The 11575-nt window shown below is 46.4% G+C and overlaps 1 non-coding gene across 1 annotated transcript; it reads left to right on the top strand.

Annotated features, from left to right (window-relative positions):
• Positions 1 to 2552: 2552 nt before the first annotated feature.
• On the top strand, positions 2553 to 2658 carry LOC123072372 (small nucleolar RNA R71). The gene has a single exon (XR_006435072.1). It is a non-coding gene; the product is annotated as a small nucleolar RNA R71 (small nucleolar RNA).
• Positions 2659 to 11575: the final 8917 nt, after the last annotated feature.

Genomic DNA, 11575 nt, shown 5'->3' with positions numbered 1-11575 from the left:
TTCCTATCATATCAGAGAATATAGAGAGTATAAACCTTTGAAAAGTTGGGGGTGCATTATAAAGTCCATAAGCTAGTCTTTTGTAAGCAAATGTTCCATGTGGGCAAGTGAAAGGTGTTTTATCTTGATCATCCGGGTGAATTGGGATTTGCAAGAATCCTGAATACCCATCTAAGCAGCATAAATATTCATGCCCAAAAAGCCTTTCCAGCATTTGGTCAATAAATGGTAAAGGAAAATGGTCCTTCCTTGTTACTTCATTTAACTTTCTGAAGTCATTGACCATTCTCCACCCTGGGACAGTCCTACTAGGAATTGTTTGCCCTTGTTCATTTTCAATAACAGTTATTCCTACCTTTTTGGGCACCATGTGAATGGGGCTCACCCACTTGCTATCCGAAATTGGGTATATGATATCAGCAGAGAGCAATTTAAGAATCTCCTTTTTGACAACCTCTTGCAAATGGGGATTTAACCTTCTTTGACTTTCTCTAGTTGGCACACTACTTTATTTCAAGTAAATCCCGTGAGAGCACACAGCAGGATTTATCCCTTTCATATCATCAATCGAATATCCTAAAACATCCTTGTACTTTTGCAAAACTTCTTGAAGTCCTTTTATTTGCATTTCCGTCAACTTACTGTTTACGATAAGTGGCCACTGGTTTTCATTGTCTAAGGATGCATACTTCAAACTTTCTGGAAGTTGTTTCATTTCTATTTGCCTTGGTTGCATCTTCTCTAATGACCTTGCACTGCTTTCCAACATGCTCACCGGTCTTATTTCCTCGTATCTAATTTCACTATTGTCCTCCTCAACTACTTCACAACAAATACTTCCATACCTCTCTTCATAACCTTCTTCCAGACATTTCTGTAATGTATCAATTCTGTAAACATGTTCTTCTCTTTGAGGAACATGTGTTGCATGCTTCATGTCAAACTCCACCTTTTCATTTCCGAACCTCAAGCTCAATTTAGCTTCTTGGACATCAATAAGTGCAAGAGCTGTGGCCAAAAATGGTCTTCCAAGAATCACAGCCTCACTCTTTTCCTCCATATCTAGCACTACAAAGTAAACTGGATAAGCAAACTTCCCAACATTGATTGGAACATCCTCAAGAATTCCAACAGGTCTCCTATATGTTCTGTCGGCCAACTGAAGAGTTATGGATGTTGGATTTAATTCTCCCAAGAACATCCTTTTGCTAACTGAATGTGGTAACACACTAACACTTGAGCCCAAGTCACATAGAGCACTGTAAGTTTTGTTTCCAATTACACATGGCACACAAAAACTTCCTGGATCATCCAATTTTTCAGGCATGGAATTCTGAATTATGGCACTGCATTCCTCTGATAGAGTTACAACTTCTAGCTCAGACATGCTTCTTTTCTTTCTTAATAATTCCTTGAAATATTTGGCATACATCGGAACATGCAAAACAGCTTCAAGAATAGGAATAGTAATCTGAACTCCTTTCATAGTTTCCAAAAATTTGGCAAATTTCTTGTCATCTTTGGATTTGTTGAACCTCTCAGGAAAGGGAATATTGTTGGTTGTTATTGCTTCCTCTAGCAGAGGCTCAGCTCTTGTTTGAAAACCAGGAAATTTGACTTCAGTTTCAATTCGGTTATCAACTTCTTTATCCTTTATTTTCTCTGATGATGTTGAAGGTGGAGTTCTGGATGAACTTGGCCTCATAGCAGGAGGCACATATGTCTTCGGAATAGGATGTAATGGTCTTGTCATAACTCCACTCCTTGTAGTCACTGCATCAACTGAAGATATTGCCCTACAGTGAGCTTTCGGGTTTGGAATTGGTTGAGCAGGCAACCTTGCTTCATTTTCTCCCACCATACTATCCATTTTGCTCGGAAGCATCTTAACAGAACATTTTAAGCCATTAACTTCATTTATCATCTTGTTCATTAATTCCAACTGCATTTTCATGATTTCCTCCATTCCATTTGACTGAACATTTTGTTGTTCATTCTGCCTCGGCACTTGAAATTGACTTGGATGATTTGGTGGTCGATTTCCTTGTACTGTCGAACCACTTGCATACGATTGATTGTTCTTGTACGACACGTTTGGATGGTTCCTCCAAGAAGGATTGTAGCTGTTTGAGAATGGACCTTGACTTTGGGCATAACTTACTTCTGAAACCGATGATCCGATTGCTGAATAGAAGTTACATTCTATTGAAGGATGACCTGCTTGGCCACATACATCACACATTTGAGGCACACTTACTGAAGCTACAGATGTACCAATGCTATTTGACATGATACTATCCATCTTCTTGTTCAAGATGTCAATCTGAGCCGCCATGCTATCATTTGCAGACACATCATACACACCAGGATGTGGTGGTGCTATTGCTCTTTCACTTGGCCATTGGAAATGATGAGACATCATATTTTCAATCAATGGAAATGCTTCATCAAGGGTTTTATTCATGACTCCTCCTCCAGAAGCAGAATCGACAAAAGCTCTGGTCTGAGTGGACAATCCTTTGTCAAAGGTTTGTAACACCAACCATCTTTATAAACCATGATGAGGACACATTTGCTTAAAGAGTTGAATCTTTGCCATGCATCATACAAACTTTCTCCATCATATTGATTAAACCTTGTTAACTCGTCCCTGTATTCAACGGCTTTTGTGGGTTAAAAGCATCTCTTAAGAAATGTCTGCAATAAAGTCTCCCAAGTATCCTTCAGATGTTCAGGCAATGAGTGAAGCCATACTCTTGCTCCATCTCTCAAGGAAAATAGGAATAGTGATAATCTGATAGCACTCAGTGAAACTCCATTTTGCTTGAGGATGTTACAATACTCCAAGAAAGTCCTTATATGCTCATGTGGGTCTTCTAAAGCTGTTCCACCAAATCTGGACTCTTGTACCATGTTAATCAGGGCAGGCTTCAATCCAAAATTGTTCGCCTGAATAATTGGTTTCACCATTTCTCCTGGTATCCCATGATCTCTTGGGATTGACAAGTCCTTGAGCAAAGGTACTGGATTAGGCGTCTTTTCTTCTTCTTGATCTTGCAAAGTTTCGCCAACTTGAAGCCCTGTTTGATTCTCTCTTCTTCTTCGCAATAAAGTCCTTTCAATTTCTAGATCAAATGGCTCTAGTGAACTTTCTTCAGATTGTAACATAAGGCAATTTCCTGTAAAGTTCCTGAAATTGACACATGCTAGTTTTCTCAAAACTGCAGCCAATGTTAGGAAATGATTAGATGCCAACAATACTACGGAATCGACCTAAAATAAATACTGATCTGCTTCTACTAATGTGATGATGAAATTTAGATCCCCGGCAACGGCGCCAAAATTGATCAGATGTAATATAGCAGGGTTTTTGCGCCCAAACTATGGATGTCGCGTTCTCCACAGGGATCAAGAACTTCAAAGCACACATTTGAAGCATTCAGAACAACTGAACACATGAATCAAACTGTAATGACAACACGCAGCCACTGGAACAAGGTAAAACAAAATAATATGCAACAAAGGTAAAGGGTTCAGTAATAGGACAATCTCTTTTTAGTGATTTTCTTGTAATCAATCAGACAAGTAACTCATGGAAGATAGTTCAGACATCACACACAACTCATGCAACCAATTAAAGTGATAACAGCTCACAGGAGAATAACTACTAACTTAATATCCAGCAAATGATCACAACAATTCAGCAAGGATACATGAGGGTTCAGCAAAGGTGCACAGGTAACAGAGTAAATTTCAGACCCAATATTGCATATATTCAGAGAACAGGAACAAGAGAAGAGAGAGGTTCAGGGCCTATGGGACTTGATGATCTTCGATTCGAAGCTGTAGATGCTGGAGGCAAAGAAGAGTAGCAGCAGAGGATCCTTGGGGTAGAACTGCAGCGTGGTGAAGAAGTATTGGTGAAGATCAGCAGCGGAGGACCCGACCTTGAGAAGGAATTGAGGTGGCCTTCGCAGGAGGTCAACCGACCACCCGGAATAGAGCACCACCAGGAGTCCGGCGTCCAACTGTTGGTGTCGAGGATATGCCGCAGTGGCGGTCGTCGGAGTTGGAGCAGAGTAGTGTGAACGTCGGTGATGAAGATAAGCAGCAGAGGTTGAAGGTCAGGAAGGAGAGGCCTCGCGATGGATCAGTCATGCCGCAAGCCTCCCGAAACCCTTGATCTGGTTCTCCCTCTCGGTCACCTCGATCCCCTGTTTTCTGTGTTGCTGTGGATCTGGTGGTTGGTGAGCACCCTGGAGGGCAGCAAGGAGGAGGAGAGAAAAAGGCAGTCGGCCCTGGTGGTTTTATTTCCATCGACCCCCTCTATTGCTCTGCTCTCTCGTGGCCTCGCGCGTGGGATCAGACATGCGTCTGGCCGGTCATGCTAGACCAGCTCTCACGCGCACAAGCAGACATCTCTTCTTCTCTGTCTGACTAGGTGCGCAAGTCCCTGGTTTTTTTAGCTCGCCCCTTCTAGTTCTATCTTTTCGCACAAGATGATCCCTATCTTGAAGGTTGTAAACACTTTCGATGAAGTTTGGGTGCCTAAACGCACTAGTCTTGCAAGATATGAATAAATGTTGTACAAATATCATAATAGGAATATTTCTATAAGAATGAATACTTTATAAGTAAAAATTGTGGTCATAGGTTTGATTTGTTATGCAAAAAGGCTTGAAATACTATATGAATGAATGTGTTATCAAGGTGTAACTGCAGTTTATTGAAATGGGGTAAGAAAAATGATGAAAGATATAGCAGTAGTGCGGGGATAGAAAATCGTTACAGCTACTTAATAGTAGCGCATTCCGTAAAAGTGTTGCTGATATACACAATAGTAGTAGAGCGGGTATAGACCGCGCTACTACTAGTTGTTAGTTGTAGCACCGTATCAGTAGCGCCGGTCACCGTGCTACTTCTATACCTAAAACCTGCGCTACTACTATGGTTTTCCCTAGTAGTGACATGCTCCAGTGCGTATAAATTGGTTGAAAAATCAAATATGTTTCCTTGGGTGCATGCTTAGGTCCCATGCAAGAAATGGGAATGAATTTCAAACACCGGGGCACTGTTGATTGCCGGCAAAATGTTGAGATACTTTGTTTTTAAATTCTAGTAAATCCAAAACTTATCTGAAATTCATGAAACTTGGCATGCTATCAGTGGTATTTTTCTTGTAAATTTTGAGAGAAGGCGCACTCGAATAACGGCCAACAAAGGCATTTTGAAAAAATAGCTTCCCCTTTACTATCTCAAACATTTGTATAATTCAAATCGTGTGTGTTCTGTTAACCATTCACGTGACGCCATGTGTCTTGGTTGTAATGGTTATAGGAGGAGACGTGCGGACAGCTGCTTGACTAAACAGGAGGTGTGCGAGCGCAGTCCGGTGCGCAAGCTAACCGAGAGGCGTGCAAGTTGTCATCCAATGTGTAGGCTCATCGGGAAGCGTGCGAGCTATATGCTGCGCAGGCTCACTAGGAAGCAAGCCCTTTGACTTTCATGGCTGCCCGCCTTCCTCTCCGTTAATGGCCGGCTCTGCGCTCCCCCAGTCGGACTGCCGACTGGCTGGAGGTCGCGGCTGGCCGTCTTGAGGCCTGGAAAGGTTCCTCGACCCGGGCTAGAGCACGCCGAGCCTTGGAATTCATCAAGGCGTGGTATCCGGGGATGGACCTAGACAGGCTGGCTACACTCCGGTTAGAGGCCCATCCGAAGCTGGCAGCCGCGGAAGACGCCCTCGTCAACCGCGCCATGGCGATCGCCGGGTACACCGACACCAGCATCTTCGTCCCTGAGCGGGCTGAGGACGGCGAGGAGGCACTGCCGGAGTGGTTTGGGATGAACCCAGACTATGGCGAGGACTCGACGGAGGTGATCGGCTCCAGCATCGAGGAGGAAGGTGAGGCGGAGGACGGAGGCGAGACAGAGGCACCAGAAGATAGAGCGGATGGCCAGCCTCAGCTCGACCATGCCTCCAGCAACGAGCCGCGTGCGACCGAGCCAACTGCTGCCAGAGGCGATCAAGCCGAGATTGCCCAGCCGGCCGCCCCAACGCTTGACACCGCCGTCTCCTCTGACCCTCCGAATCCGTCTGCCGCTTCCTAGGCTGCCGCCTTATCTTTATTTTATCTGCTTTAGTACTCTTTGAAGAACTTGTTAATTCGCACAATTCCACCCGCGGGGTGCATTTTGAACTTCTGCTTGAAGATTCGGCCAAGGGCCTATGTTATGTAAATATTTATCCGAATTCTATATTTCTTGCTCATTGCTCCTTTGGACTTTTCCTTTGTCGCCTTCCCTTAGTTGCCGTCTTGCCAGTCAGACAGCCGCTCTGCGGACTGCCACTGGATCAAATGCTTAGCTACTTTTGGGAAGGCAAGTACTTAGCCATTTTTAGAGGTTTTTAGCAAGTTGAATAGAAGGCGTCAAGCCGATTGCTCAATAGTCGGTTTGTGAAAAAAGGCTTGAAGCCGGCTTAAGCTATGTTTTATGCTTTGAGTCCTTAGCCATTTTTCATGCGAACGCCCATTCTACCTTAGTCCTGCCCACCGGACAGTCGCTTGCGAGCTGCGGCTTCTGACAGGAGATGGCTTAGGCGCCACACACTACATGTCCGGCTGCAGGAAGCGTTTCATAGCGCAAGGCGGCAAGTCCCCGGGCCTACTAGTCGAACCCGGTGCCAAGTGGCATAACAAAGAGTAACATACTCGTAGGCATAATTCTTATCATATAGATAAAAGAGGGCAGTCCCCGAGCTCGTCTCGGGGGGCCCGAAGTCTTGGTACTTTAATACAAAAGGTAGCGTGGTACATACTGCATCAACTGTAAAATCTTCGGAGGAGATTTGCATTCCATGGCCGCTCCATTTCTTTGCCGGAGTCGTCCCTCTTGCGTGCTCGGGGTTTCTGAGCGTCAATCAGGTAGTAGGAGTCGTTGCCCAGCACTTTGCTGATGATGAAAGGGCCCTCCCAAGGCGCCGACAGCTTGTGCTGGCCGGCTGTTCGTTCGATCAGTCGAAGCACAAGGTCGCCCTCTTGGAAAGATCTCGGCCTGACCTTCCTATTGTAGTATCGGCGCAGGCTCTGCTGGTAGATGCTGGATCGGCTGAGTGCCAACAGCCGGCCGTCTTCCAGCAGATTGACGTCGTCTTGACGTGCTTCTTCTGCTTCCTCCTCGGTGTACATGGTGACTCGCGGGGAGTCGAACTCTATGTCCGTTGGGATGACGGCTTCAGCACCATAGACGAGGAAGAAAGGCGTGAAGCCAGTTGACTTGTTTGGAGTCGTGCGCAGACTCCAGAGGACAGCTGGCAACTCATCGAGCCAGTAGCCAGGCGAGCGCTCCAAAGGATCGACCAGTCGGGGCTTGATGCCGGACAGGATGAGGCCGTTTGCTCGCTCCACCTGGTCGTTTGACTACGGATGGGCAATGGATGCTAAGTCTAGTCGGATGCCTATGTCGCGCAGAAAAGGGCCAAGGCGCCTTTGGCAAAATTTGTGCCATTGACGGTGATGATGCTGTGTGGTACGCCGTACTGAATTGTGATGTCGGAGATGAAAGTCACGGCATTCGGTCCATTCAGTTTCTTGATTGGCTTCGCTTCGATCCACTTGGTGAACTTGTCCACCGCGACAAGTAAGTGAGATAAGCCACCTCGTGCCGTCTTGAATGGTCCCACCATGCCTAGGCCCCAAACTGCGAAGGGCCAGGCAATGGGGATGGTCTTGAGTGCAGAAGCCGGCTGATGTGGCTTGGAGCGGAACTTCTGGCACCCTTTGCATTTTTCGACCAATTCCTTGGCCTCTTCTAAGGTAGTCGGTGTAACACCCCGGGTGTAACTTTCCAATTTGTACTCCAACTCTTGCCGTTTCCGGCGTTAAGTTAATTTATTTTCTCGGGTTCGGGTTTTTATCTCCGTGTGTTGTTATCATTGTCATGCATCTCATATCATGTCATCATGTGCATTGCATTTGCATACGTGTTCGTCTCTTGCATTCGAGCATTTTCTCCGTTGTCCGTTTTGCATTCCGGCGCTTCATTCTCCTCCGGTGGTCATTTCTAGCTTTCTTTCGTGTGTGGGGATTAAATATTTCCGGATTGGACCGAGACTTGCCAAGCGGCCTTGGTTTACTACCGGTAGACCGCCTGTCAAGTTTCGTATCATTTGGACTTTGTTTGATACTCCAACGGTTAACCGAGGGACCGAAAAGGCCTTGTGTGTGTTGCAGCCCAACACCCCTCCAATTTGGCCCAAAACCCACCAAACTCTGCTCCATCATCTAGAGCGTTCGATCACGATCGCATGGCCGAAAACCGCACCTCATTTGGACTCTCCTAGCTCCCTCTATGCCTATATATACACCCCCTCCCGAAAATCCGGATCTCTCCCTCGTCCCTAACCCTAAATCTCAGACCCGCCGCCGCCGGACACTTCCGACGGCACCGGACACGTCCGCTCCGCCCCGCCGCCACCACGTGGCACGCCACCATTGGCTGTCGCCTTCCACGCTGCCGAAGCCCGTCGGGAGCCCGTGGCCGGCTCGCCCGCGCTCGCGCACGGGCCAGAGGAGCCGCCCGCGCCGCCTTCATCTCCCCCGCGACCGGCCGCCACCCCGCCACCCAAGTCCACCGGCGCCGCCCCGTTCGTCCTCGCCGGCGAAGGCAAGATCGACGCAGGCCGCCGCGAGTCGCCGCCGCTCGCCCGACGCGCTCCGACCGCCATGCGCCGCCCCTCGCCCTCCACGCCGTCCCCTGCTGTCGGATCCGGCGCCTCCCTCTTCTCCGGACGCCTGCTCCGGCGAGAGCACCGGCCGGCCATCCTCGGGTGACGTGCGAGCTACAGTGCATCGGCCGGATCTGGATCTGTTTTTTTAGGGTTGACCCCGTTTCTTTTCCTAAGTCCCTAATCCATGTGCCTTTCTTCCTAGCTCCGTAACTTTGCATCCGTAGCTCCGATTCATGCATATAGCATATCAAAATGTTCACCTCAGAGAGTATATTATTTCATTCCATTGCATCATTTTCATTTGAGTTCATCTTGATGCCCGGAATGCTGTTAGAAGAGGACTACTTGAGTTATTTGTCAGATCTGCTACCCTGTTTAGCTTTTTGTCATTTTTTCCATGATTAATGTGTGCATGATATGCCCTGATGCTCTACATGTGTTTTGTTAAGGGTTTTGTCATCTTTCCAGAGGTGCAACCCATGTATTTTTGTGATGTGTGTGGTGACTTGTGCAAGCTTGCAAAGTGGTGCACTTGCTAATTCTGTTTTCAGGGACTTAGCAATTTCACAAAGTCCTTGAACTGTTTATCTCATGATGCCATATGTTCATGTTGTTTCCTAGTGATCCGTGCCTTTTTTGAGGATGATCAGTAAGGATGTTTTGTTAATATTGTAGTGCTCTATCCATCCATGTCTTTGTTTGCAATTATGGAGCACCCTAGCTTGAGTAATTGAGCTCTACTTTTCCTACTTTGTGAATCTGGGCAGATTGTCAACTTGTTTGCAATTTTGCTGATGATGTTGTAGTTGATCCGTGCATGCTATGCTATTGTTCTTGCCATGTATAGCTTGCATTTTGTGCCTTCTTTATGGTTGTATGCTTGTCTTGCCATGACTTGCACCCTAGTGAGTGCATCGAGCTCGTAAACATGCCTACTTGAGCTATATTTCAGCTTGCTCCAGTTTTCACTAAGTATGAAAAGTGATTATGTTTTTGCTATGTTCACATGCTTGCAATTGTATTTTCTGATCCCTTTTGGCTCAAGGTCACTAAGGGACTTTGGTTAAGCACTTTGAGTAGCTCCATGCCATGCTTTACTTTGCCATGATCAGGGCCTGTAGCATGTAGTTTTGTTGCTCCGAAGAGGGCTACCTGATCTGAAATTCCAGACAAGTGTTGATTTCACTAAGTCTGAGATCTGTATGCCATATGCATTTTTGCCATGCTTGTTTGAACCTGTTAATGGATGAATTGGCCGTAGCTCAGTGCTAAATTTTTGTTAAGCATCTTGTATGCATCTCCTCCATGTATTTTGTTGTCTTGTTTGGGTGCTGTAGCATGTTCATCTCATTGCATTTAGATGGCTACTTGCTGTAAATCGCAGACCGATGTCATTTTTGAATCGCTTGCCATTTCCAAACCGTAACTCTGATTCCGACGTTCTTAATATCGTTTTCAAGCGATTTCATCTCATCTTTCCAGTGGCACACCTGGTTTTCCAAGTTGAGCCCAGGTTCTTGATTTTCCTGTCATATCTTGCATTTTGCATCCCGCATCGCATTCCGCATAGCATATCATCATTGCATCATATTGCTTGGTCTTGCATGTGTTTGATTGTATCTTTGTTGCTTGTTTGTCTTGTTTGGGTAGAGTCGGGAGACGAGTTCGCTAACGAGGAGCCCGTTAGTTTGCTTTTGAGGATCCAGTCAACTCTAACAACTGTGCAGGCAAGATGATCATACCCTCGAAATCACTACTATCTTTGCTATGCTAGTTTGCTCGCTCTTTTGTTGTGCCATTGCTACGATGCCTACCATTTGCTTTCAAGCCTCCCAAATTTCCATGTCAAACCTCTAACCCACCATGTCCTAGCAAACCGTTGATTGGCTATGTTACCGCTTTGCTCAGCCCCTCTTATAGCGTTGCTAGTTGCAGGTGAAGATTGAAGGCCGTTCCTTGTTGGAACATTTATTTACATGTCGGGATATCATTATATTATCTTGCTATCTTAATGCATCTATATACTTGGTAAAGGGTGGAAGGCTCGGCCTCTCGCCTAGTGTTTTGTTCCACTCTTGCCGCCCTAGTTTTCCGTCATATCGGTGTTATGTTCCCGGATTTTGCGTTCCTTACGCGGTTGGGTTATAATGGGAACCCCTTGATAGTTCGCCTTGATTAAAGCTTTTCCAGCAATGCCCAACATTGGTTTTACCATTTGCCACCTAGCCTTTTCTTTCCCTTGGGTTCTGCAGACTCAAGGGTCATCATTATTTTAACCCCCCCGGGCCAGTGCTCCTCTGAGTGTTGGTCCACCTGTCAGCTACCGGTGGCCAACAGGGGCAACTCTGGGCTGGCCTACCCGTACCTAGGACAATCTGAGTGTGCCCCAAGAAAGAGATATGTGCAGCTCCTATCGGGATTTGTCGGCACATTCGGGTGGTGTTGCTGGTCTTGTTTTAACCTGTCGAAGTGCCTTGAGTAACCGAGATACCGAGTCTGATCGGAACGTCTTAGGAGGAGGTCTATTCCTTCGTTGACCGTGAGAGCTTGTCATGGGCTAAGTTGGGACTCCCCTACAGGGATTTGAACTTCCAAAGCCGTGCCTGCGGTTATGGGCAGATGTGAATTTGTTAATGTCCGGTTGTAGATAACTTGAACCTTAATTTAATTAAAATGAATCAACTGAGTGTGTTACCGTGATGGCCTCTTCTCGGCGGAGTCCGGGAAGTGGACACTGTGTTGGAGTAATGTTTGCGCAGGTTGCTCTCTAGTTTCTCGCTCGTGCTTTGCCTCCTCTTCTCGCTCTCTTTTGCGAATAAGTTAGCCACCATACTTGCTAGTCGCTTG

Source organism: Triticum aestivum, chromosome 1A (genome assembly GCF_018294505.1).
Source record: "Triticum aestivum cultivar Chinese Spring chromosome 1A, IWGSC CS RefSeq v2.1, whole genome shotgun sequence".
Taxonomy (NCBI): domain Eukaryota; kingdom Viridiplantae; phylum Streptophyta; class Magnoliopsida; order Poales; family Poaceae; genus Triticum; species Triticum aestivum.
The sequence above is the reverse complement of the archived record's forward strand: the minus strand, read 5'-3'. Positions and strand labels throughout refer to the sequence as shown.